Source organism: Apostichopus japonicus, chromosome 4, assembly GCF_037975245.1.
Source record: "Apostichopus japonicus isolate 1M-3 chromosome 4, ASM3797524v1, whole genome shotgun sequence".
Taxonomy (NCBI): Eukaryota; Metazoa; Echinodermata; class Holothuroidea; order Aspidochirotida; family Stichopodidae; genus Apostichopus; species Apostichopus japonicus.
In genome coordinates, this window is record NC_092564.1 from 10290855 (window position 1) to 10315611 (window position 24757).

The 24757-nt window shown below is 36.9% G+C and overlaps 1 long non-coding RNA gene across 17 annotated transcripts in view; it reads left to right on the forward strand.

Moving 5' to 3' along the window:
- The first annotated feature begins 431 nt into the window (after positions 1–431).
- The window catches only part of LOC139966415 (uncharacterized), a 43915-nt gene continuing 19589 nt past the window's right edge, over positions 432–24757 (forward strand). For 2 of the 17 annotated variants that reach the window (XR_011792573.1, XR_011792575.1), the window contains exons 1-16: positions 440–694; positions 3478–3635; positions 3980–4277; positions 4816–5013; positions 5128–5331; positions 7783–7883; positions 8410–8436; positions 9066–10133; positions 11171–11288; positions 11425–11607; positions 12833–13067; positions 14456–14606; positions 14908–15055; positions 21144–21224; positions 22321–22526; positions 22892–23108. This is a non-coding gene — a long non-coding RNA (uncharacterized lncRNA). Of the gene's footprint in view, positions 695–3477; positions 3636–3979; positions 4278–4815; positions 5014–5127; positions 5332–7782; positions 7884–8409; positions 8437–9065; positions 10134–11170; positions 11289–11424; positions 11608–12832; positions 13068–14455; positions 14607–14907; positions 15056–15731; positions 15771–21143; positions 21225–22320; positions 22527–22891; positions 23109–24757 lie in introns of all 17 variants that reach the window. The other 15 variants (XR_011792574.1, XR_011792577.1, XR_011792586.1 and 12 more) reach the window with 15 other exon arrangements.

A 24757-nucleotide genomic window follows, 5' to 3' on the forward strand; every position in this document is an offset into this window, starting at 1 on the left:
AGAAAATACACACACACAGCTTGCTACCATCGGTAATTAGACACTAGTGTACAGTCAGTGCATACAGCTGCGGTCAATACCTACAACACAGTGTACAGACAATACAGCGATGGACATCTTAGGTCCAGCTAAAATATAACAAGGTATCACGTTTCATTACCGTACTGTACTGTCTGCACTTTGTAGCGACACGAACAAATCATTACTTAATTTCTGTTTTCATACGTTTTTAAAATAAACAATTAAGATGACAAGCAAGAAACATAACATATGTAAAGACATTCTAGTCATTCATGCTCTTCAACATGCAAGCCACAAAAAAAAAAAAAAAAAATCAAGATTGATAACGGGTCAAAAAAGATGTCCTCCTGATGCTTTTTGGAACATTTCCCGAGATAGAATAACAATCGGGCGGATGGATATCGACTCTAATAGGAGTATGCCACCCTAAATCAAAAAACTTTTTTGATATGTGCAGACGACACTGCCATACAATTTTACAAACACATATTTTGTATATAACGTGCATAGGCTAACAATGGTTTTGTATTGTTTTAAAGAAAACATCTTGCCTTGCTGTGCGGCCTGATGTAGCCACCGAAATGGAGATGGAGTTCGTTTCTACAAAGACGAAAGATTTGGGAGACAAAATTTCAACTGCATGACGGTCTAGAGGCCTACCAAGCTGTTTGAGGTGGGGATAGGCATAGGGCCATAGGCACTAAAACTAATCGGTACTAGGCTAGGCTTCAACAACTAGTATTACGACAGTAAGAGTAGATCGGCATGTTTTGGTCATAAAGTCCAGGATTTCCTGCTTAGTTCCATTTTAGGCTTGGCTTACTACTTATTTGAGATCAAAGCAAACAAGCATAGGCCTATGGCTTCCTATGTCTAGGCCTACGACTGAGTTATACGACTGAGTTATAACAAGCCTAGCCTAGACCTACAGTAGTTATACCAGTGTAACCAATGTAACCAAGATTATAAAGTCTGACTGTAGCTGGGCTGAGTTAGGCCTAATGGACCTATATGCAGACAATTAGCTGTGTATCTCAATCATAGGAATTGAAGTTGAATATGGCCATAAGAAGTAGCCTACTACTAGTAGCATGGTGACTTCGAAGTTCGGACACTTAAGACTTAAAACACCCCAAAACTAAATCTTCTGGTCTAAATCACCAGAAAATATACTTCATATGGTGGGAGAATTGTGTTATAGCACGATACACGGCCAAACTTTCTTTCCTGCAAACTGTTTTCACGTTGTTTTCCAAGAAGATTCTTCGTGATTGTGGAACTGGTATTTCTTTGCTAGAGTATTGCGAAGTTCGGACACGCAACCCACAGTGTGGTGCTGGTGATAAAATTGGTGGCGCAGTTGCTCTTTCAGTAATTATAACAGACTTCATAGATCTTCGTCATTTTATTGACAAATATGAAAGTAATTTCTTGCACACGGGTCATTTTGGAGAGTAAATAACTGTAGCTTCGTACATTTTGGTGAAATTTGGCTCTTCCTGAAGGTTTTCATGGTGAAATCGTGTATTTCTTAGGGGTGCCCGAACTTCGCAGTATGCCGAACTTCACAGTACTGACTATACTACTATGGGCATAGCAATACATATTACTAGGGCCTAGGTCTAATGCTCTGCATGAAGGCCAAGACTGTCTATAGATAAACAGTCCTTCTCAAATTCACTCGAGCATTAAGAATTTGTTACTTGATAAACTGCCCCAAATACTGCCACTAGGATTCATCCTTGAGCGCACCTACAGTAATTAATTCACCAGTCAACATGTATGATTGTAAGCATAAGTGCTCTAAATCTAATGGCCAGCACTACTTTCCTGTGCTTGAGGACATGTTTGGCTTGACCACTGAAATAATACTCTGTGTGTTTAATCATGAATTTGTGCAGAGAAGCATTAAGTATGCCTAGCATTACCAAATGGGGTAGATATTCAATATCCCCTTTTTAGGCCAACAACAGGTCGAGTCAGTTGGTATTGCAATAAGTATATGGAAGATGGTAATGTCTTAGCCTAAGATACTCCTAGGGTAAGCACCTAGCATGCTATGCAACAACGCTTTGATTGAAGATTTGTTAACAGACTTATCAGCCATAAGGCTAGTTCTAAATTAGCTAGGCCTTACACAGTTACAGTTTCAGCCAAAAACTCCATTAGGCCTATACAATTTGGCCTACTGCCACTGGCTGAAGATTGAAACGATAGGGTTAAGACTTAGACTAGACTCAGTACATTAGCAAAAATTGTTTAAGTCGAAGACTATATTGCTAGGGTTTTGCAGGCCTGCCAACTCTCGTGGTTTACTGTACAACTCTCACTGCAAGTCTCAAAATTTTACGAAAGTTTGTTATACCTTTGAGTTTGACATCAGCGTCCTCGAAATTGGGTCTGTTCACATTTCACGGTTGCCAAAGGTACTGTAGCAAATTTTCAAATTACAGTACAGAACTTCTATTCTAAATGAAAAAAATATAATTAATATCTGCAATTCATGAATTAGAATTGACCAGACCTTAAAACTATTCTGGAAATTATATTCAAGATGGTAGAATATAAATTTTCTAAAAGTTGTTCTTTTGTTAATGGTGGTGCCACTCCACCATTAATCAAACATATGTTGTTCATTTAAAGGCAATAATAATGAGTAGACAAACATGTTATTAATTCATAACCTTACTAAAAAAGATATATAAACTCTTAATAGGTTCCAAGTTCGAAACAAAGAAAAGTGATCAACAAGACATAAATTTATTAAACACAGGCCATGCTTGTTATTATACTAAGCAATACATTTCAATGTGTAACGCGCAGGCACACAAAATTCTTAGTAGTTGCATATTTGCACGCACTGTTCTGTCCTTCGGTTAAGCATTAGGAGTTGAGACCGTTAACTTACTTAGCCCGATCTGATATTACAAGATGACTTCTCCTGAGCTGGATACCGATGAAGAGTACAGTATCATTGGAAAATATTGTTCGTCAGGACTGTGCCCTGAAAATTCAACATTGAATCTAAGAAGATCGATACGGAAAAGATCAAAGAGTTTAGACTAACGGGAGCAATAAACAGCCACCGAGCTTTGTGCTGAAAAGTGTGAGCAGTAATACTTTTAAATCAAGAAAAGCCAAAATCATGCAATTTAAATCATTGAAATTAAAAAAGCTTCACTGTCCAGTATCAAAAGTATTTGCAAACTTTGATACAGCATTCTGTTCTGTACAAGAATTGTTGATTGTACGCACCTTATTAGCAGTGTAAGAATACCTGCTTTTAGCACATTCAGTCATCGATTAATCTTTTGTTAACTTTCAATAAGTATATATCAGAATGATTGGAAATCCTTAATAGCAGTATATTGTCTACAAAACTCAGACATAAATCACTTGAACATCAGTTGGTATGATTGTGTATGGTTCTGAATGCTATTTTCCTTTTTTTTTTAGGTGGGTGTGGATATGATTGGACCCCTTGCAGAGACCATCAATGGAAATAAGTACATCATAACCCTATGTGACTATTTTTCAAAATGGCCAGAGGCTGTTGCTGTAAGAGACAAAACAGCATAAACCGTTGCAAACTTTCTGTTTGAAACCATGGCCAGGTATATATCCATCTACTTTGTTTTTACTTTACATAACATATTTTTGAAGTTAGTTATGCAGACCTGCATTTGTTCTCAGTTTTACCTGTGACCCAGAAAGCAGCCAAATGGTTACAGGAATTTCTTGAAGTTGTTTTATTAGTTAATGTTAATAAAATGTTATTGGGGTAACGGTCAGTGCATCCAAGACCAGGTGTTATGTCAGTGCTTAACTTACTTGTTTTGAAAGAAGTGCTAAAAGAATCTCCTGATTAAACCACACGGCCACTCTGAAGATGCCAATAGTTTACTGCATTACTCATAACCAGTTCTTTAACAACTTGTTTAATTTTTCATTTATTTAGATTTGGGTGCATGAAAATTGTCATCTCAGACCAGAGAGGAGAATTTGTTAATGCTCTGAACAAGTCCCTGTTTGACATGACAGGGGTGGGCCACAGAGTATCCTTCAGCTACCACCCACAGACCAATGGGCTGGATGAAAGATTCAACCAAACTCTGCAAAATGCCAATGTCACTCATCAAAGTTGTCAATCAAAACCAAGATGACTGGGATGAAACACTGTCTTCCATTCTCATGGGGTACCGTACAGCAAAACATGGTTCTACAGGTCTTTCTCCTTTCGTTGTGATGTTTGGAAGGTTTGTAATAATTCAAACCTCCCATTGCTGAATAGAGGTTTACATTTGTAAAGGTCATATACAGAGAAAAGCAATCAGGGACAAGAGAGTTTGGAAAAATCCTGCATAGCTACACTGATCCTCTATAGGATAAAATCTCATTTGACACATCCCAGGTCCTGGGAAAAACTGCTTAATAGAGGACCACCAATAACCCTATTTAAGTTACAAAACCTAAGTAAGTACAGCAAGTACAAAAGATGAACATTCATTAAACTATAAAAGCATGCCAATTGATTTAGATACATGCAACTAATGCCACTGATATTGGTTTCGTTTTTCAGTTATATATCATATTTTGGGCTGGTATGCAATTTGGACCTATAACAGCACAGAATATACTTTTGTTTTATATTTCTGCTGGTTTGAATATGTGATGTGACTCAGATTTATGGTTCCAGGGTCTTAATAGTGAAAATAAAATATATAAAAATTTATTTATTCTTCAGTCAACAAAGTGTTGTGAATAATTGATTGTTAATTATCTTCATATATCCAGAGAGCCATTGTTACCAGTCGACATTGAAGACTCCATTGTCCAACCAGAATCTCCTGCTGCAGCGATGCACAGCGGGAGAGGGTTTTTCAACTCATGTCACAGTCGCAGGACATAATCAAAGGTTTTGTAAAAGAAAATATTGGCAAAGCCCAAGAACGGCAAAAAAAGAGTTTTGATTAAAGGCAGCAATCAAAACAGGTAATTACATAATGCTATGTTGTGCATTGAAAACTGCACTGTAGTTAAATGAATGGCAACATATGCATTGTATTATGATGTTTACGTATATATGCTGGATTTTGTCTTATTCAGAGCTTCAAAGTTGGTTCTATAAGTGTTCTCGTCCGGAATGCTAGAAAGGATGCCCGAAGAGGAGGGAAGCTTGAAAACTCTTGGCTTGGGCAGTATGGAGTCAAGGCTGTGAATGAGAAAGGGCTGTACACACATATTAACAGTTCCACAGGCCTTCCTTTGAAGAAGAAATTCAATTCATTTTACTTAAAGAATTTCACACAAGTAAGATTCCTTTACAGTCTTTTTATTTGGGAGGGGGGGGGTCGGGATAGGGGGTTGATTTGCATGATTCCTCCATAATTTTCTTAACAATAATCAGTAACTTGATGAGTTCTGCGCTGGCTTATGTGAGGGTAAAGGCTCGGTCACACTATACCGATTTTTTATCGGAATACTATCCGATTTTCCCGGAGGAATCGAAACAGCCTGTTTTTCGTTCGGGTCTTCTAGCCACATTGATAAAGGACATGATTTGCTATCTGTTGAGCCATTCCGATGTGGAAAAGCCCTCTCCTAACTTTTGATATTGACTCTGTTTCCTTTTATCGGATAGCTATCCAATTTCTCTTCCGATTTTTATCGTTTTTCGATGTGACGCCACTTCAGAATGTAGTCAGTTTTAGAACCCCTCAGATTTGGAGTAGGTATTCGAATATTCCACTGCATTCATTAAATTCACTACTACAAACCTCACTCTTCGGCCTAAAATCGGAAAAATTGGACCGTATTCCGATAAAATATCGCTGTAGTGTGACCGGGCCTTAAGGGCTGTAGCTGTCTTCACACAATAAATCAATTTTGACTCAATGGCTTTAAAAAATGAAACATAATTGCCAACAATAAAAGAGAGAAGAATAAGTTAATTAGAAAACTCCAGTTTCCAGACAAATGTTTTCAAATATTTGATTTTATTTGCTTAGTTTCGAGAGGAGAATTTTATGTGATGTCAGTTTGAAACTCAGCAATTAAATGTTCAACTTCTAATTAGCTTCTTGCCAGATCAACTTGGTAAAACCACATATAGTAACTATTTTCTTTGGTGTAGATATCATGCATGGTAATGAGTGGGAGGGGTTAACATGAAACTAGTATCAACATGTTGCTTGACCATTACAACATTTTTAATCTCTGGTTTATTCTGCTGATTGAATGTTTGTAACGGGCGGGACCAAAATAGATTTTAGCTGACATCTCTTGTTAGCTCCAATCTGAAGAATGGTAGGTTGGTTTGAGGTGATCCTTGCAGCAATGATGAGCTAAGGAGGGTCGTTATTGCTTTTTGGTGCAGATATTGTGCAACAAAATGAGTGGGCAGGGCTTAACATTAATAACTGTTAGCTCCAATCTGAAGAATGGTAGCTTGGTTTGAGGTGATCCTTGCAGCAATGACGAGCTAAGGAGGGTCGTTATTGCTTTTGGTGCAGATATCGTGCAACGAAATGGGTGGGCAGGGCTTAACATTAAAACCTGATCTGCAATTGCTCACCAACCATATGTGGACCATATGTGGTATGACTAAATTTTATTGTGCTGAGCAGGTTGGTTACACAATGCAATGTTTTCAGTGCTATTATTTTGCTGCATATTCATGAGATGTGTGACAAAATAAGGTTCAGCTGAAATTTCCTTATAAACACAGAATCGGAAGAATTTTATTCCATTTGAGTTGATACTTAACATAATGATACCTCATAGCCTGCAGGAATGGTCCGTCTCGTTTTCTTGGCAGATATTTTCCACTTTCGCCCATGTTTGTTGCATCTCAATCATCATTTCCAGCTTTTTCTAATATATGTAGAGCCTTAATTACTATTAAGTGTGTGCAAACCCCCTTCCCTCCCCCCACACACAAACAAACGCATACACAAATTACTCATGTTACATCATGGAAACCATAATGCATTTTACCTTGGTTGATTTTTCATATATTGAACAAACTAATATTAAGAAAATGTCCCTTAACATATTACTTAATTCAAAAGGGAATTGCGATATAGCATCATTACGGTAATGTTGCTTTACCATTCCAATGTTGTTGTTATAGGAGAAATGATATACTGCTTAAATCTTCATGGTGGTGGCAGCAACCCAATGAGATTCCTGGCTTGCAGCCGACAATATCAGGAACTTGGTCAAAGTTGGTTGAGTTGATAATCTAACACACTGTCTAGACTGAGTTTGCAGCAAGAACAGCCATCAAATTACCATTTCCCTAAAGAGTGGTGTAGCTGGGAACCACATTGCACTTTGCATGTGTGGCTGGAGTATTAATTTTATACAGGTTGTAAAACACTGCATGAAGTCACATTTATTCTTTCATCAACATTGATCCTATCATCACAGAAATCCTCATAGAGGCATAAATTTCTAGAATAGGGACTGATATTGACCGACTTAAATTTCATCTGATCTTGAATTTGGTATGACCTCTATGTATTAACATATTCCTTAATTAACAAAGAAAAAAATGTAAATTTGTATTCAATATCCAATAAATGTCTCGGAGCATTTAAATTTTTTATTGCAAGAAAGATTTTTTTAACAAAAGGAATCGATATACATATGAACATATCCACAGTGTACTAACACAAATAATTGCTGACCTGTGCTGTGATAGGTTGTTGAATATAGCTGTTGCATGTAATCCATAAATTTAATTATTCTATATTTCAGGAACTTGCAGCCAGTATCATCAGTACAAACACACCAGATGAGGTTAGCAGCCCAAGTTTGAATATGATTCAAATATCCAATAGAAGAAATTTGAATTAAAGGTAGTCTGTATAGGCAACAAATTTTAGCATACTTTTCTGAAGATTTCAAAAATTACATTCCTTGAGATTCTTATTTCCAGATTGGTCTCAGACATTCTAAATGAACACACAAGATGACTGAATGTCTCAGTGAGGTAAATTTCCTCCAGGGTGGTAATGACAACAGTTTAAAATGTTGACCAAATGTGACCGTATTGGAACTTTTGGCATATTTGGGGCCAAACAAACCTCTGCCCCCCCCCCCCCCTGCACAATTTCCCACCACAACCTATGTTCTATATTTCTCTTTCACAATATATGTTACCTTCTTACAGGGAGAAACATGATCAAGGTCAATACAGCCCCACAGTTATTGCATATATATCCAACTCTTGCAAAGAATACTGGTTTTTCTATTTCAAATTGAGTTTTCTGTTTCATTATTTTATGGATATAGATCCATGTTATTGTGAATTTCTTGATCGTGGAAAATCACTGGCCATGCTCGAAAAGTCACATTAAATATTGTTAAATGTTTTTATTTCAGGAACAAAGCAATCCTGTAACTGTAAAGGTAAGTAACCTAAGACATTACCCATGCAGCTTTAGAAATAAATTCATTAAGGCAGGGATTGCAAGCTACGGAGGTGCCAGACTTCATGTGACTTGATCCTCCCCACCTGGAAATGTTGAAAAATGGAAGACTTTTACTGTGCCAGGACCATATCCTTGACAAACTCCTATGCCTGGAGAAGGGAAAATCCCAACCTATATGGGCACAATTGCAAGGGGCATTTTGTGATGTTCCAGCCCCATCCCAAGGATTGGCACTTATTGCAGAATATAATAATTTTCACTTCAACAATGAAGGTTTTAAGTTTTATTATCCCCCAAATATACTACATTTCCAACATGGGCACTCTCTTTGTCAAGTTCATGATACCTCTACTCCTTTCTCCCAGTAGCATATTCCAACAAATGGTTATTAAGATATGATGTGTTTATCATTTTACTTGATGAGAGTAACTTTTCAGCTACAAAAGCTAGTGACAGACGTCCAAGAAAGTGCTTTGAAACATCAAGCAATCATAAAAAAAATAGATACAAATGAAGGCTGCAACCCTAAACTTTTCCACTTATATTGATGAGCCACCCATGTCAGATGTAGATTTACTACAAATCTAAATTTTCCTTCTTTTATAGCTTCTTTGCAGCATCATTTAACACTATGATGGACATAGCTCTGAATTAATGGAAGTAATCAAAGCTCTCTTCCACGCAATTTCAACCTGAACTTCATGGGCCTCCTGTCTCGCAAGGTTGAAACAGATTCTTCCAGAGTTTGATTCAACTGCACAGGAGGATGCATTAGAATTCCTTGGTGCAGTTTATACATCATCATGCACTTCCTGTAACCAAAGCCAGTGCAAACTTTTAGATGAGTAAGAGATATAGATCCTTCTGTGAAAAGCATCAAAGCAACCCCTCAAAAAATAAGTGAACTTTTCAATGTATTATTTAAATTTATGCCATGTTGGCCCAAATATTCAAATTTGGTCACCTTTGGTCAAAATTCTATAAACTGTTTTTATTGCAACTTTTGAGGAAATTTACCTCACAGGGACATTCAGTCATCTTGTGTGTTGATTAAGAATGTCTGAGAACAATTTGGACTAAGGGCCTACATGAAAGTAACTTGTTAAAAACTTCTAGCAATTATAGCATCCTATAATTTGGGGCATATACAGACTACCTTTAACATTGAAACTGATTGGGAATTTGCTTTAGGTTTGCAGGGAATTAGTCATTTTTAAAAGAGGTATCATGGCACCAGTTAGATCTGACTGATAAACTTGCATCAATACAATGAGGATGCACATTTTGTAAGGCTGGGTTTAGATGATAGTCTGTATCTGATTTATAAGTTTGTTGCTCTTAATAGTAATTCTGATAATTTTAAGTAAAAGCTGAATGAAAGTTTTCATTTATACCTGATAATCCAGAGGGTAAAGGAACAAATGGAAATTGCAATAGAAATGCAACATTGTTGTAATGAGTAACTTATTTTTTCCTTTCCGGGTACTTCCTCTTACATACAACAAATGAGATGAAGTGGACTTCCTGCAATGAGACTTGGCACTGTCGGGCAAACTCATATCCAGTAATTCCAATATATCCTAGTAACAAGGGCTATATGTCATGCTTGAGTATGCAGGGGAACCTTGAGGTGTGTCTAGATTGCAAAGATCTTGAAGGCTTTTGTGAGTCCTGGTGAGTTCCTGCAAACTCCCTGTTTTTGTCATATTGTTTTCATTCCATGCTGTTTTGTGATATGTAAAATTGTTTCAATATGTAACACAATGCATTTTTGTGAAGTAGCAGTATGTGTGTTTATGAGTGTAATGCTAAGAGCCTGTCATTACGATAACTCAATAAACTGACAAATGAACAGTAGTCAAATTCTGAAACTATTAGTGATGTAATTTAATGGCCAGAATTCATACGTTGGAAATTTTCAGGTTTAGAATCCAGCTTGAGTTGAAATGATCCCATTGAGCAGTTCTAAATACTGTATACAGGCATCTTTTCATATTGACTGTAGATCTCTGGTGTTATGTCTTTCACAATTTATTAATTTATTAAGTGTTGTGGAAAGAGTTAATTTCACATAGGGTGACATGTATATGTGAAATTAATGAACTAGTTAATTGTATTTAATCGTCCAGTGTGACAAAATTACACTAAATCACCATTGTCGCCCTAAGTGGTGAGTTTATGCTATGTCGTCCTAAGTGTTGTGAAAAGAGTTAAATTTACCTAGAGCAAAGATGTCGCCTTAGGAGCTTTATGTGCAATTTACTATTTTTTAATTAAATACTTTGGTATTTGTATTAGGCAGAGGGATTATTATAAATAGCACACCATCAGTCCGGTTCTCCTTCAATACTTCTCTCCAGAAAGGACACAATTTTCTGGCCAATGGTTCAAGAACGGGATTGATAAAGTATACCGTTTGTATTAGAAACCATTACTTCATCTAGCCAAGGATGTGAAGAATTATTAGTCTCCAGTAGTTCTTGATTTAGTGGTTCATATTCAATTCATGTTGAGTTTTCAGGAACTATTACCAGTTATGCAACAAATTTTTTTTCCCTGGCTCAGTCTCATCCCTGTAGGTATATTACTATCACTAATCTGGGGAAATTGCATTTAAAATATAAATATGTTTATCAGCTGGTCAACAGTTATTTAAGGTATCATTTAATTGTTTTCATTTACTCCATTAGTGGTTTTCCCTTTTCCAACAGCTTTACTGGAAAGACTCTTGCTCAGCCGCATTACACAAACACTTTACGAACAGAATACTGCAGATAGCTGATCGTTAACGTTGTTAGGAATCCACATGCAGTTCTGGTTATAAAAACAGTAAGAGACAAGATCTGTATTTCAATCTATGTTTATGGTTAACTACGATTAAGAATAATGAATTGTAATTTTAATAAATGAGCCCTTCAGTACTGATAACCAGGATTTTAGTTATCTATTTTTTCTTTCTTTACAGTACAGAAATGCAGGGTTGCACTACACCATTTCCCACAGAGGAAGTATGGCAGAAAACAGGTGGAATTTTACATATAAATGCCAAAAATGTGCTGGACAGAAAGGTTCAATAAACTTTCGGAACATTGACACCTCATTCACTTACATGAGGAAACCTTTTCTCATAGATGTTGAATAAACACTTGTAAGAAGATTAACATGTAGAATTGGTTCTGAAACTAAATCAGTATTTATGAACTCCTCACATCTATGATCTCACCATAAAAGAACAGAAGCAAGTTGTTGAGTTTGAAGAGTTTATTAAAGCAACTTATAATTAGGAAAAAGTTTCATATTCAAGAAGAAATCAAATTTCAACTTTATGATAAAGAATGGGATGATTGCAGGTGGGTGGGTGTGAAAAACCTCTCAGCTACCTCAAAGGGGAAAAGTGAAAGTAATACCCATCACCTCAGAGCTTATACCATCACAGACTTACACTCACTAAGTAGTACATGTAGCTTATTTGATAGGGAAGTTGTAGGTCTGGTGAGTAGCCTACTTCTGTGCAGTGTAGCAGAGCAAAAGCGACAGAAGTTGAAAAGCAAATATTACTACACAATGTGGTGTAAGAATCAGCTGAACTGAGCCCCAAGCTGCATTCAGAATAAGCTTAGGCCTATATACATTTAGAAATACTGTATGTAACTGGAAAGCTCACACCTTTGCAATTTCAGACCAAGATTGGATGGCATGGGCTGATGGCATAAATGAAAAGTTGGCAAAACATACATCAGCCCCAGCAAATTACACAGAGGGATGCAGAATGTGGACAGGTGCCTACACCATCAGTTAGCCAGGGGCACCAGGATATGGCATTATTTTCACAATGCTAACCCTGGCAGCTAAGAGAAGAGGCAGCAGAGTCCACATTCTGACATATATGCTCTTCAAAGTATTGTGCAAAGTAAAGAAATCTTAAGGACCAAACCATTTGACATCTCCTACATATGCCACAACAGCCTACATGTGGAGAGAGGTGTCACATCTCTCAACAGTATCTTTCAGTGCAACACAGCAGAAAGCCTTGAAAGTTTGATGGCACTTGCCAAGTTTATGGTCATCAGCTTGATTGCCTACTTCCCTGACTGAGTGATACTGTTTTAACTCATAACAGTGAGTGTGGATAGACTCAGTTTACAAATTACTGGCATCACTGATACATATTGTCATCTTCATCATCAGTGTAGTTTTTCATCCTAGAGTAACTGGTCATGAATCAGTTGATCTTTCTTATAGATACTGGACTGGTTTATGTTTTTAGTTCTACCATGCAGCTTGTACTTTCTGAGTTGTGCTCTCCTCCATCTGTATGCTCTGCCTCTCTTACGTAATTCATCACATTGCTGTTTTCTTTGCATCTATTTCAGAGTCTGGATACATGGACTATTTGAGCTCACTTTTAATACTGCAGCTTCCATCTTACTGGCTATGGACTCTTCAGGCACACTATATGTTATGTGTATGGAACTGTAGTCCCTGTACTGATCCAATGCACAAAAGTGTGGTACTATGTTTTGGATTGGTCACAGGGAAAGCCTTATTGATGACATCTGCTTTTGAGTGGAAGTCTCAAAACGAGTGGACCATAATCATTTGCTGCAGGTGGGTGTCTCAGATATTTTGTTAGCTTCCTGCTGTCAGTGTGGGATATGAGCAGAGAACCCTTTGCAGCATTTGGCATAAATGGAAATGTGTACTTCCTCAATGTTGATAAAGTGCTTTTGATATTTCAGATATAAGAAATTTATTGACCATAAAAATTGGCATTCAGTCCATCTCAGTAAAACAGACAATAAAACAATCATAAATACATTGAAAATACATAAAAATCTGATTCCTAAAACGAAAAATTAAGACTACTATGTCCATATTCTGACACATATATTTGGCCTATTTCCTACATAATTCATTGGCAAGGTTGAGAATAGCCCTTTGCAAGAAAGAACACCTGTATCTCTCGGTTCAGCAACTCATGACAATTAGTCTGCCTGTTTGATTGCTGTAATATACCCGATGCCCCAGAGGATGTTGGGATGACATGATTGACTTCATATTACTCTGTGATACTCTGACAAGCAACTCATCTACTGAACTGAGGTCATGTGACCGACAAACTTTCCTTGCTTTAGAAACTAGTCTACTTAACTTGGTCATGTCTCTAGCAGTAGTATTTTCACCCCACGCGGCTAAACAGAATGTAATGGTGGTCTTGATTGCCGATTTTAATATAGAACAGAGAAATAACAGTTGGTCTAGTCCGAATAAATTAAGCTTCTGTAATAGGAACATACGCTGATTAGTTTTTGCTAGAATACGTTTTACATGTTCATCCCACTCCAATTTATCAGTGATGGTTTCTCCCAGGTATTTATAAGATTGTCAAGCGCTTCTTAGTCACAGTTTTTGCAGGAACATATCAGAGGAGATTACTGCTTTAATATAGTCAGTGCTCTGCGGAGTGACTTGAGTAGGTGAACTTGATCTAACAGGTTAAGTTCACTTTCAGAATGAGTAGTTACAGCCATTGTACTACTGAACCTTTTACATGCCTTGCCATCAGCATCAGTTGTGAGACACTTGACCATTAGTGGATTCTTACCTGTTAGTAATTTGGATTCACAAATCTTTCCACCATTTTGTTCATCTCCGAAATAGGGCATCTTTGCTGAACAGCCCTCATTGCCTGGACTTTGTACCTTGTGATCCCTTCTTCTTTTCATTTCACCCATTAAGCACAACTTGTTACTGTGATGGTAACCAATAACAAATGTATCCATGGTGACATTCACAACTATTACATCTCTGCATTGGCTTGCAGGGGCAAATGGAGTCTTACTTCTTGCATTATACTTAGAGGGTTGTGATATTGATGATCATATTCTGCCTGAATTGGAAAGTCTTTGGAGAGGCCATGCAGTTGCAGTGTCTTCTTAATTAGAACCCTCTTTTGTGCCATATTATTTTTGATTAATTTCTTTCATTACATGTAGGTACAAACTGGTTGTAGTGTACTGACCACAGGACTGGGAGGAGACATGCTGTTGAGCAATCTACGAGCTGCACTTGAACTGCCCACTACTCAGAGGAAGCGGGGTCTACCCGTTCCTGGGAAAGGCATCCATACCTGGCGCTCATCCTGTAGTAAGTAATGTTTATATGTACATGCTATTGTGTCTGGGCTGGGTAAAATATAATTCCTTATCCTAGGTTGCCAGGGTCAGCTCTGTGCATCGTTGTCTTTGTAGAGAGTTTCAGAGTATGTTTGGTAGACCAAACCAACTGTGAATAGGAAATAACGGCTTTCAAACAGCATGTGTGTGTATTTGATTAGATGTGTGTGTGCGTGAAGCTATGGGGTTGGAATGGGATTTATTGTGATTGGTGATTACCCAGTATGTGAACATAAAGCATTGGATATTATTTATAATTCCTTTTGAAACAGGATTACTGGAGCATGAAGTTGATGGACAAATTTAGGAGTGAGAGGAACACATGCAAGCAGTAATGAGGAGAAGAAACAGTTAAGTGACACCTGTTCCACTGAAAAATAACCAAGTAGATGACCCAGCTAGCAAACAAAGGCATAAAATGTAAGTACAGGTATAACTTTTGAGAATGAAGCTCATCTTGAGGAAAATAGACATCATTAAATAATTAACCTACTAGACTAAAATTGCAATATGCAGTCCTATTCACAAATTTGATTTGATTTGTTTATCACGTGAATATATTCAATGTGATAGGAAGTCCTCTAAAAAACCTTCAGATGGCTTAACAAAGTAGAGGACTCCCTGTAAAGAAAAGGAAAAAGAAAACAAAATATATAAGAAAAAATGAACATGTTCAATTAATAAGATGCAATAATTTTTGAATAAAGTTTCTTCTGAATGATTTTGCAGAAGGTTTATTTGTAATATTGTCTGATAGAGAATTCCATGTTTTGATTGTACGTGCCCTTAGTGATAACATCCCCATTGTAGAATTATACCTGTTATCATGTGCATTGCCTGAAGATCTGGTATTGTAATGATGAATATCACTGTTACATATTAAGTAGTCATAAACATATCAATTCCTTAGCGCCATTCCTTGTGCGCCACACGAACTGAGTTCGACCGCCTCAGTTTTAGGCCTATGACTTTACCATATAGACCATTTTCCTACAGCCATAGCGTGAAAAGTTAATACCGAAAAAACTTAGTTCAAACGGCACTAAACAGAGAAATGTGTTGTCTCTAAAGTTCTGTTATTTTCTTAACAATACAGTTCAAAATTCCACCGGACTTCGGTGATTTACGATGCAAGGTTAGTAAATATCGAACTCAAAACCTTCATTGAAAACACACAGTAAATACTGAAGAAAATCACCATTTGATAGCCGTACTTTGTTTGCGTAACCATCCTCTTGAATATTCATTGACAAATTTAGTTCAAACGATTTTGGAAAGGATTTTTTCTTAACTTTACATTGATGTTAAATTCATTTTCATTGGTCACTGTCTTCAATCGGACCAAGTGCAATCCAATCGAATGTCTTCTAAGAAAAATGCAAGTTTCGCTTTCTTCAGTGGGCACGCCGTTACGTAATATGTGTATCCTGTACTCTGCAATAGGGTACAGCTACGCAATGCACAGTGCTCACCTACATCGCAACAGCCGAGTTTCGCTTTCAAAACGTCATATTTTATTGAACTTAATATTATTTCAAAGAAAATGACCGTGAAATATGCATCATAAATATTGAAGCAACTTAGTACCAATTAATTTATCTACTGCAATCCTATAATTATAGAAACACCGTTTAAGACCCCCTGATGAATGGAATAGTCCAAACAACTTGTCCGCACAGAGCCACAGGATTTTCGGTCAAGGTGATGAGTCATACGCGTTGGTCAGTAAGAGGGCTATTTTGAAGAATGTTTAGTGTGCATTTTAGAAAGAAAGGAATTGATATGAAGCATTTGGTAACAGTCCATTCCATGCCTTATAAGCAAATGTAGCAAGGTTAACCCTAATAATGTCATCAGCTTTTAACAACTTAGAACGCTTAAAAAGAGGATTTGTATGGTCCCGTGGTTTGGCATGTGTTATATGGCGGACTGCTCTCTTCTGTGTAATACAAATGGGATTCAGATTGGTATATCTAGTACCAGACCATATGTTACAACAATACGTAATATGTGGCTGGACTAATGTCTGATAGAGAATCTTTAATATGTGTTGTGGCAGATAACGCTTAGGCTTAGCTAAAACACCGGTGTTTTTTGCAACTTTTTTACAGACAGTTGTAATGTGGTCACACCATTTAAGTTAATGATCTATATATACGCCTAAAAATCTAGTACTATTGACTTGTTGTAGTCTTTTACTACCCATAGTAATATCAGCATTCCATGTAAAATTTTTAGAAGTATTAAAAACTATATAGTTTGTTTTATCAATATTCAATTATAATTTGTTGCCAGCGAACCAGTCGCTGAACTTGTCTAATTCAGTTGATACTTCAATATGAAATAAAGTTCTCGATTGTGATACAAAGAAAATATTTGTGTCGTCAGCAAACAAAACAACTTTAACTTTATCAGAAACATTGGTAATGTCATTAACATATAGGATAAAAAGCAATGGACCAAGTATAGAGCCTTGTGGCACACCACATTGAATTCTCTCCGGTTGGGAATGAGCATTTTTGTAGGATGTATATTGGTAGCGGTTTGCTAAGTAACTGTCGATCCAATTAAGAGGGGTTCCTCTTATGCCGTAACGGTGTTATTTATTAAGCAGAATTGTGTGGTCTATTGTGTCAAAGACCTTTGAGAGGTCCAGGAAAACCCCGACACAGGTACTATTCTTGTCAAGATTACTATACAAATTGTCAATGGCATCAGCTAGTGCTAGCTCAGTGGGGTGTTCAGGACGGAATCCATACTGTTCCTGGCATAAAATGTTATATTTTGAAATAAAGTTAAAAATACGATTATACATAAGCCTTTCAACTATTTTGGAAAAAACATGATAATAGTGAATATAGGTCGATAATTTTCAAAGTTTTCTGAATCCCCTTTCTTAAAGACAGGGATGACCTTAGCAATTTTTAGCATATCAGGAAAAATACCGGTATTGAAAGACAAATTACAAATGTGGGTTAATGGTTTGGTAATAAATAGGATAACTTGTCTTACAATACCAGGCTTAAAATCATCGTATCCAGCTGCTTTATCTGGTTTTATGCAAGAGGCTGCTGTTTTTAACAACTCCTCCTCACTGACAGGATGAGAAAACATGGAATGAGTGTTAACATCAATGTTCACAGATTCCTGTGATTTACGTTTGTGGTTGATTTTACTTGCCAGTGATGGCCCCAGATTGACGAAAAAGTCATTAAATTTATTAGCAATGTCATGGTCGGTGTTAATCTCTTTGTCACCATCCTTGAAAAAGAGGGATACGATGATTGTTTACCACCTTTTTGGAGTAGTTGGTTAATGGTATCCCATGTGCCTTTTGGGTTACTCCTCGCATTATCAAATTTATTGTTGTAATATAATTTTCTAGAAAATTTGATAACATGATTGAGCTTATTGCGATATTGAGAATAAATAGTTTTATTTACACCAGACGGGTTCTTAATATGTCTTTTAAATAGCTTATCTTTTCTTTTGATAGAAACTAGAATACCTGCAGTAATCCACAGGTGTCTCTTTCGACGTCTCTTAGATTTGGTGACGCATTGCTCAGGAAAGCATTGATTATATATGGCATTGAAATTGTTATAAAACATAGAATAGGCAATATTTGCATCAGTTTGGGATGAAACATTCTCCCAAGAAGCATCTCGGATTGTTGAGAAGAAATTCTGTACATTTGTTTTGCAGTAGTTCCTCACATACATAGAGCCCCTTTGCCTACTTTTGTGTATGGCAGTTTGGAGAAATAATGGATAATGGTCACTGAGATCAGTTACAAAGATACCAGTTATTAGTTTGCAGTCATCATTGGTTATAACATTATCTAAAAGAGTTGCAGAAGTGCAACCCACACGGGTAGGTTTGGTAATAGTAGGAAAAAATCCACTGGCATATAGTAAGTTTAAAAAGTCAGTAGATTTAATATTGTCAGCAAGATCAATATTATAATCACCCATAATGTACGCACTATGTCGTTCATTCGGGAGTTGGGTTAAAATTTTGTTTTCGTGTGTCAGAAAAATATGCAGTGAACTTTTTGGAGGCCTATAAAGTACGCCTATGGTATAATTTTTCATTGCTGATGTTATGTCAACCTCTATGAACATTGACAGAATCATTGAAAATGCTTATATCGTTTCTGAGTTTGAAATTTAAATCGTTGTTAACAAATAAACAAACACCGCCACCTCTCCTTTCGGGACGATGCCTTTCAACAAGCATATAGTTATTGATATGGATTAGGGGGGATATATCTGCAGTAAGCCAGGTTTCGGTAAATCCAATGACAGAGAAATCCTCCTTCAATAGAGACGTAAATGTAGTTATGTCGTCTAAGTTTTTGTTAAGGCTTCGACTATTATGGTGGAATAAAGACAATATGTGTTCGCTAGACATCTTGTTGTATGAAACAATATCGTAGTAATTGCATGCGATAGCTTCCTCCCTTGTTTCAAGGTATTTTGCAGCTTGCATCGCTATAAATAAATAAATGTATAACATGAACGCCATCATCTTTGCATAGGTTCTGCTGAAGAATCCTTTGTTCTGACATTTCTCGCTCTGCTGAGATAAGGAATAAATGTTTTCTTCTTTAGTCTGATAGTTTGAAAGCCGTCTTCGTCTAGGGATATTTGCCTTTTGTGGGGTTGGATGTTTCCCCTTTGTGTGCTTGCCCCCTCCATCCGCTGAGATCCAGTCTCCGGTTGTGTTCTCCATTGTTCTTCTACTTTTTTGTGTTGGCAATGTCGTCTTTTGTTCAGTTCGCTGTTGTTGGTGGGTTTTCTTTGACTCCTGGTTAGGATTACTCGGGTGTCTGGAGTTCGCGTTATTGTTCTTCTTTGCTGTTGAATCTGTGTTTTGTTCGGATTTCTGTGCCCTGACCTCGTTAGCTTCTTGAATAGCGTGATCGTCCTGTTCAACTGACCCAGTGACTAATCCCTCAGACTGATATTGTGTTTCGTTTTCATGTGTATCTAGGGTCGAGCCAGCGTCTGTGTTGTCATGGCGATACTCTTCAAACGTCTCAGGACAATTAAAGCTTTTATGTCCAAAGTTCTTGGCATTTAAAGCATCTGACCTTTGGGCAATTAGCTTCCCGGTGCCCTTGGACATCGCAAACTTTACATTTGTAGTTAGGACAGTTTCTCCTGATGTGATCGCTTTCCAAACACAGATTGCATACTTTAGTTTGACCATTGTGCTTTAAGTTCATATTAATCCCGTTAATTCTAATTGCGTAAGGCAAGCTCTTGTGTTCTTCAGGTAGTTCTAACTGTACATATCGTATTCCGTTCTCGATATTTGGGAATCTGGGGAAGGTCTTTCATTTCCATTCACCTCTTATTTTACACCCATACTCACAAAGTTTTCCTGTTAGATCTTTGTCCTGTATGAATGAAGGTACTCTGAAAACACTAACAGTTAGGAACGTTCTGTTGACACCAGTAGAAACTGATTCCCATTCACGAGGAGTCCACTGTCCAAAATAAGATCAGCTTGTTCCTTTGCTTTTAATGTGATAATCCAGCATCCCAAAGATTTCACACAACTTGTAATTCCATCTCTACCAACATCATTCATGATAGCATACAAAATCTCAGTATCTTTATATGAACTGTCGGCAACTCTGATGCTACACTCCTTTAATTTCTCCACTGTCGCAGAATCCGTACTAACAATCTTGTAGGCTAACGAACGTCGCAAGACGTCATTGCCGAGATCTCCAGCGGAAAAAGTATTCCAAAATTGGAATAAAATAAAATTTTCTGCTAAATATTTGTCTCAATTAGTGTCTCAAATAATACAATTTATTTAACCTCGGAGATCATTAGAAAGTAGAAAATATAAGAGCTCCTCAAGGAACAGTGTTAACAGGTTGACGGTTGGTTATCCAATAACGGTTGGTTATCCCATTTTTTGACTTCATGAAGTCAGACCAACTTAAAATTGATCTCAAGGATTGGGCTTTTTGATAGGTCTATTTATATGTAGAGATTTGCACTAGTTAATTGCAATTTCAGTCCTCCAAACTAGTGTAGGGATATGCACTAGTTAATTGCAATTTCAGCCCTCCAAACTAGTGTAGGGATATGCAATAGTTTATTTGCAATTTCAGCCCTCCAAACTAGTGTAGGGATATGCACTAGTTTATTTGCAATTTCAGCCCTCCAAACTAGTGTATGGATATGCATTAATTTATTTGCAATGTGACCCTTCAAACTGGTGTAGGGATATGCACTAGGTTATTTGCAATTTCAGCCTTCAAAACTCCAGGAAGTTGCGGGTAAGGAACCTGAAAAAGTTTGTGGTCAGGACCATTGACAACGTGGTTTATACACGAAATCTAAGATTTATGTATATATCCAAAAATATCAGTTATTTTCAATTAACTTTCCCTGTGTCAGTTTATCATCAAAAGCTCTATGAGGTAATAACATGTTTCATTTGTAACTTTTCTAAGATTTTGACTGATATGATGCTTTTTTTGTAGTTTGACGTGAAGTTAGGTGTTGCAGAAAATGTACGTTTGCAGTGTATGCTGAGGGCAGCTATGGAGACCAGGTACAATCAGGTAAGTTCGTTCCTTACTTTTTAAACATCTTAGGTCCAAGCATGTGTTATATTATGTGATATGCCTGCTACTACTGTACTAGATGGAATAATTATTTCAGTATGTGAACGAAGACGTTACAAGTATTCATATTTGCTTGCATTTCATTTTTATATTGTAGGTGATTTCTGTTGGTAGACAGCATAAGGCTAGATAGGTTGTACATATTCTGCGGTATTTGCCAGTAGCACCCTCAGTTTTATCACAAGTTTTTGTAGTATGAGATGGCCGTGTCCATGTGTCCGATAAAGGTAACTGTTGTGTACATATTGTTGTTGGCGTTGGTACATAATAGTATTCCATGGCATTGGGATTAGTTGGTCATATGTACACTTAGAGTTGTAATAAATAAGCTGTATTGATTCCCTTCAGCTATCATCTATTGACAAAGCAAATATTTTTTTAGATGGTTATGGATTTTGGACAAATTTAAGATTTTATATCTTATTTTTTTTTATCATATGTCGGTTATAGCCATGATTTTTAGAATAGAAGGTTAATTTTTGACATGAGATGCATTGTGGGTTGCATGGCATAAGCATTTAAAAGAGCCTTCTACTCCTTAATATTAAAGGAGCCATTCACTCTTTAATATTTTCTGAGCATTAAAGGAGTGTTCCAACATTTAAAAGCTAGTTTATGATTTTATCAAGCATTGTTTATTACACATTTGTTTTCCTTTTCCTCCTATTTTTTGATGTAGAACTTGCTAGTGGGGAACAGAATACCAGCGCTTAAAGAGAAAAACTGAGTTCTGCCTTCCCTTGCCATACTATATCTCCCCCCACCCACCCCCCCCCCACTTGGATGTCGCAACCAGGTAGTGTTTATAGAGTTATAGAACAACAGTGTTTGCTTCAATTATCAAGGAGACTTCTCTGCATATGCTGGTCTTCTCTACTGCTTTCAAATGCTAGCTAATGGCTAACTTGATCAATTGTCTTGCATTCTTTTCTTGATATAGTTTTGCCTTCTTTTGTGTAATCTAAATAATTAAGTCACTCACTGTTTTATTTAAAGGCAACAATGAACTAAGGGATTTTTTTTTGATCAACAGATAACTTCTGGAGATGAGTGGAATAACCCCAATGTTGGATGCTTCTCGGCCAAAAGATGTTTTTCTCATCAACTTCAAAGCAGTTGCTACATATTGATAGATAGTGTTCAAAGTTAAAAGTCTGCCAAAGCAATAGTAATAATAATAATAAATCCAGACCAGGTACTAAATGCATTTAACATGTGCACACTTCAGCAGCCGCTGCTGTGAGTATCCACCTTTGTAATTACTTTCATGATTCTTAGAGCAGGTTCCTTTTTTCTTTACTTGGATTTTGATCACTTTTTTTTAAGATCTTTAGCTTGACTTGTCACATTTCGATTTGTTTTGATTAATACCTGGTTGACTTTATAAATTTGCTGACCACATAAAAGAAAAGAAAAAGAAGAAAAAAAACTACCTTAAAAGCAATGATGTCATAGATTATGGAGGATTTTAAATGTTCTTTGAATATTCAATATGTTTGCCTAGCATTACCCTTCCTGCAAGTTGTTGACCAAAACAAATCGTTAAAAGCAAAGATGCCATAGAATATGGAGGATTTTGAATTTTTTGCTTTGAATCTTGACAGGTCTCAACTATGAAGTGTGGCCTATTGCCGATCAGTCAAGATGCCTTGATTTGTGGTGAGATCTCTATACTATGACTACACGGAGATCGTGGTCGAGGAGGAACAGAAGGATCAAATCATCAGGGCCCCTGGACCCAAAAACAAGATCGTCTGCTGTGGTGGGTCCATAGAGGCGTACTTCCTAGCCCTCAACTGTGTAGCAGCATGTGAGATACAGGTAAAGAATTAGCTGGACTTGGTCCAACGTGGTCGGATTGCTTGTAAAACTTAGCAGTGTTAGGCCAAATGTTTTCTGGTTATGTTACAGTTTGTTCATTCTCCTCCATTTCAGAACATTTTGGAGACCTGTGAAATTTACAGAGTTTTCCTTTTTTTAAGCTGTTTTTTAAAGAGCCGGGAATGGGGTAAGGGGGGGGAGGGGGTTAGGGTTGAAAATGGACAAGATTAGTCAACTCGAAACACAAAGTAAATGGTATGGATTGAGTTAATCTTTGTTATGACCCTCTCCTCTGAGAAAAGTTATCTGAAATTTTCAAACTGTTTCCAAACAATATAATCAATTTGGAATTTTTATTGTCTTGGGAATGATTGTATCTCCCAGCCTACACGGAACTTGATTTTGCCATTAGCATAGTCTACTTCTGTATCAATATGTAGTCATTACACTCTCCTCAACTCTCTCCACCCCCGAAGATTCCGCTTCTGTACAAACTTTTGTTTGCTATATCCTGAGTCAAACTAGGCTCTGAGTAACAGCAGAAAGCCACCCGCAATAGCAAAGCCTGCTCCATGAATTTGAAAAGAAAATAACAGCGGTTGAAAAAGTATGTTTGACTGGAATAATTGCTAGTCTTGATGCGACTTGCCGACTCCAAATCGGATTTATGGATTTGGATTAAGGCATAGTAGGGGATGTTTGCTTTCTAACATGTATGTGCACTAATAATGTTGACATTCAGCGATAAAGTTCCCATAATATTCTTTTTGATGTCTGACCCCAAGGGCAAGGTTACCCACCTGGGAGATGTGTTTCATTATTGACCTTGGAAACCAGGGTCTTTTGGCTAATGTAAATCCTTAGAAAAGCTACCAGTTGAAACTGTGGGAAAAATTTCCCTAAGAGATCATTCATGAAAGTCATAATTGAGTTTTCTATTTGTATGTCTTGAAGGTTCAGCAACACACTTTACTAGTGGGTTAGGATTTCAAGTGGTGGGGGAAGTGGGGGGTGTTGATGGGCAGGAATGGGAGTACTTGGTCCTCTCTTCTCCCTGCAGCATCAAGAGTTGTTTGTCTGGGTTTTGTCAACCTACAATTTTATCAATCGGTGTGTGTGTGTGTTTTTTTTTTTGGCGAGTCTGGGTAACAAACAATGGTCGTTACAAAGGGGATTATCTGCTTTCTAATAAAGTTACCCTTACCTAACACGAATATAGTCGATAAGTATTCAAAAAGTATTAAAAGATTTCCTTAGTATTCAGAAAATTTACCATATAACACGCAGTACAAAATAAGTATTCCAATACTAATATGAATAACTATAAGCCTTCGTCAGAGCCAAAATATGTAAATGAGTGAAGTATTCGAATACCTGTTAGGTATTCAAATAGGTATTCAAATAGGTATTCGAATAGGTATTCGAGTAGATTTGGAATAGCTATTTGAATACTTAGCTCATTTACATATAAGTATTTGCTACTTTAAATAATTCGGCTGTGATGAATACTTATAGTTACTCGAATACTTATTCGCTAGTATTCAAATACTTGTATGCGAATTAGTTATTTTATGAAGGCTTAACAGGTTTCTGAATACTTATTCGAATACTTATTGAATACTTGTATGCTAATCAGTTCCAAGTAAGGA